The sequence below is a fragment of the Tiliqua scincoides genome, chromosome 2, assembly GCF_035046505.1.
Source record: "Tiliqua scincoides isolate rTilSci1 chromosome 2, rTilSci1.hap2, whole genome shotgun sequence".
NCBI lineage: Eukaryota > Metazoa > Chordata > Lepidosauria > Squamata > Scincidae > Tiliqua > Tiliqua scincoides.
The window spans coordinates 8,931,371-8,935,463 of NC_089822.1; the positions used below are offsets into that span (position 1 = coordinate 8,931,371).

Genomic DNA, 4,093 nt, shown 5'->3' on the forward strand with positions numbered 1-4,093 from the left:
AGGTCTTGCCTTGACATCCACAGGGGTTTGATTCTGGAATTCCCTGCTGATATCATAAAATGTGTTAAATAAAAACAGTTAAAAAAATAAAAAAGTGTGTCCCTTTACAATTGTGGTTTAAAAACAGCTTTTCTTACTGTTGCAGAGAGGCTGTCAGCAATGAGAAATGCAAAGGACACCCCCTGCCTTTGCCTGGCTCAGCTGAAGAATGGAATGATCACTTGCATGACTGTCTCTCTACAACAGTAAGAACAGCAGTTTTTTTTAAAAAAAACTTAAGGGATGCATCCATGGTTGGCAACCTTCAGTCTCGAAAGACTATGGTATAAGCCTACAGCACCCAGTATTCCCAGGCGGTCTCCCATCCAAGTACTAACCATGCCTGACCCTGCTTAGCTTCCAAGATCAGATGAGATTGGGCATGTGCAGGGTAACAGTTGCTGCAATTTCTCCCCTGTTCCAGGTATCAGCACACTCCTCCTCATTTGTAGTGGCCACTCGTGTTGAGTCAAATCCATGTAAAAAAAAATTAATGTATAACAAGATTGGACCTGTATATCCTTTTTGAAATGTGGCGACCAGAATTGGACACAATACTCCAGGTGTGGTCTTACCATCAATTTGTACAACGGCATTATAGTATTAGCCGTCTTATTCTCAATACCTTTTCTAATAATCCCAAGCTTTTCCCTGCTCAGGGAAAAGAAGAGCAATTTCAGAGCCCAGAGGGATATGTGCCCTCCATGCGGAGATCACCCACTCTGTTTCCCTGATCCAAAAAATGGAGAGGAGGAGCAATGTTGGCGGAGACATGTTGGAGGGTGTCTCCCTTTCAGTGCTGTCAAAGAGGCCTCTTCTTCTGAGATTTCTTTTCTCCCTTTCCCAGACTCGCTCACTGTGTCTGTGCAACATCTCAAAATAGAGCCTGTCTAGTGAGGACAATAGGCAGTCGCTATCTCAACACATTAGGGTCATAGCCACAACATTAAACCGATTTAACAAACAGCCCACCCCAGATAACCCTGGGGCCTGCAATTTTGTGCAGGGGCACTGTGGATCTATAGCAGAAAGTTCTCAGCACCCTTTGACAATTGACAGTTCCCAGGATTCTTTATGGGGAAACCATGACAGCTTGATTGTTCCAGGATTCTTTGTGGGGAGCTATGAGACTTATGGCCCCATGTTATCCAGGGCTAGCCTAGAGAATGCAGCAATGCTGATGAAGAATGCGCTGGATGCTATAGGCCAGCTGGGGACCAAGTATCCTTGGAGAGATAAAGAACATTTTTACTTACCTTTCCATTGGCTGCCTGGTCCCTGATGGGTCTCCTCAGTCCTATGCCAGCTCTTTAGCTGGTGTAAGTCTGAGGAGCCTCTGGAAGAGGTTCAGGCTGGGAGGGGAACCTGTGTTAGTGCTGCCAAGATCCATCCCCTCTTGCCTCCAACCCACCCCTGATCCATTCCTGTTGCCAACTTACCAGCAATGGTGGAAGTTCTGAAGGACACTGTTGCCAGCATATGGCCTTCTGGGCCTTGCGCTGGTGGCAGCTCTACAGTGAAAGTGGCTCACATGTTAGCTGATGTATCGCAAGATCTGTTAGTGTATCAGACCCATCAGATTAGGCTGTTAGGCTGATATTAAACCAATATATGTTTGAATGTATGTAGAATTGAATGTTTGAATGTAGGTACTTTGTGTACCTTGGCTCAACGATCTCCGACACTCTTTCTCTCGATACCGAGCTAAACAAACGCATCGGTAAAGCAGCTACCATGTTTTCCAGACTCACAAAGAGAGTCTGGTCCAACAAGAAGCTGACGGAACATACCAAGATCCAGGTCTACAGAGCTTGCGTCCTGAGTACACTTCTGTACTGCAGAGAGTCATGGACTCTTCGCTCACAACAGGAGAGGAAACTGAACGCTTTCCACATGCGCTGCCTCCGACGCATTCTCGGCATCACCTGGCAGGACAAAGTTCCAAACAACACAGTCCTGGAATGAGCTTGAATCCCTAGCATGTATGCACTGCTGAAACAGAGACACCTGCGTTGGCTCGGTCATGTCGTGAGAATGGATGATGGATGGATCCCAAAGGATCTCCTCTATGGAGAACTCATGCAAGAAAAGCACCCTACAGGTAGACCACAGCTGCGATACAAGGACATCTGCAAGAGGGATCTGAAGGCCTTAGGAGTGGACCTCAACAAGTGGGAAACCCTGGCCTCTGAGCAGCCCGCTTGGAGGTAGGCTGTGCAGCATGGCCTTTCCCAGTTTGAAGAGACACTTGGCCAACAGTCTGAGGCAAAGAGGCAAAGAAGGAAGGCCCATAGCCAGGGAGACAGAACAGAGACAGACTGCACTTGCTCCCATTGTGGAAGGGATTGTCACTCCCGAATTGGCCTTTTCAGCCACACTAGATGCTGTTCCAGAACCACCATTCAGAGCGCGATACCATAGTCTTTCGAGACTGAAGGTTGCCAACATGATGATGATATGTTTGAAGTATGGATCTGTCCTAAACTGACTTGATCAGCTAGTTCCTCTCCAGCTTTGTCTTGGCCTACAGCTATCTCTGTGCTCCTCAAGAAAACACTCCATTGGTACAAGGTAAAATGAAATCTGTACCTTTAGTTTTTTCAGATGGAAGGCCAGATGTGATGTCTCTATCAGAGAAAGTTTTCATCCTTACCTAGAAAACATCTATTTGCAGTCACAAAAAAGAGCAGGATATTTTAAACACCTCCTCAGGCAAAAACTCCTGAACATTTTTAGTCTGCAAAAACATTTCCCTGATGGCATAATGCTGCAGTTTTTTTCTCGGTGTGATTTGCTCATGCACACCTTACAAAAACGTGAAAAACTGCCCTGGGAATCCGATGCCTGTTAGGTTTGGGGACTGTGATTCAAAAAAGTACAAGTCTTATCATAGCTTCAATCATTTCACTTATTAAAAAATCTGTTTCTAAGAAAAAAAGTAAGCATTTTTCAATAGCATGGATGCATAATTAAAATACAATATTTTTTTAGACCCATCTGAGCAGATTTTTTTGCAGATGGAATTTCTCAGGATGTTGCATTAAAAAAAAAAGAATTTTTCTTGAAAAGTGAAATGTAAAACAGGTTAAAGGAAGCTTGTTAGATTGGCTGAGCCCACAAAGCCCGCAAGGATGCCCCACTAAGCCTCTCTAAAACAAACTGGAAGGTTAGAAAGGAAACAAAAATAATTGATCAAAATATCATTGTGAAACAGAAAGTTGGAATAAAGACAGCTCTGGTTATATATTAAAGAAAGTTTAACTTCACGTGTCAGTGAGAAAGCTCCGTGAATGACAATTCGATTTATTTCCATATGGGCAATGCAGTTATCTCCATTCCTCCAACAGGCACTCCATTTCATTAATTTCAGTATGTAACCAAATTCTTCTTAAATGTTTCTTTAGTTATTGAACCCTCATTTCAATGTTGTGCCCTTGAATAGCAGAAGGAGAGGCCTGGGGCTAAAGAACATAAGAACAGCCATGCTGGATCAGGCCAAAGGCCCATCTAGTCCAGCTTCCTGTATCTCACAGTGGCCCACCAAATGCCCCAGGGAGCACACAAGACAACAAGAGACCTGCATCCTGGTGCCCTCCCTTGCACTGGCATTCTGACATAGCCCATTTCTAAAATCAGGAGGTTGCACATATATATCATGGCTTGCAACCCGTAATGGATTTTTCCTCCAGAAACTTGTCCAATCCCCTTTTAAAGGCATCCAGGCCAGATGCCATCACCACATCCTGCGGCACTGCAAAGGCTATTTGGAAACCACAACAGCCCTGCTGGATCAGGCCAAAGGCCCATCTAGTCCAGCTTCCTGTATCTCACAGTGGCCCACCAAATGCCCCAGGGACCACACAAGACAACAGACACAATCTTTGTCCCGGAGCAAAGGAAAATGTAATTAAGAAAATGCAGAGATGCTAAGTTTTATGTGTGTACAAAATGCCAGACTGTACCATTAATGTACTGTTTTACATGGTGTGGATGTTAAGATGAGGGCCAGGCAGCCCAATCCTGACCTGCCCAGAGTGCAGAGCTGCCATGGCAC

The 4,093-nt window shown here is 44.9% G+C and overlaps 1 pseudogene; it reads right to left on the reverse strand.

The window, feature by feature from the left end:
* Nucleotides 1-328: 328 nt before the first annotated feature.
* LOC136642524 (5S ribosomal RNA) lies at nucleotides 329-448 on the reverse strand (annotated as a pseudogene).
* Between the last annotated feature and the right edge of the window lie 3,645 nt (nucleotides 449-4,093).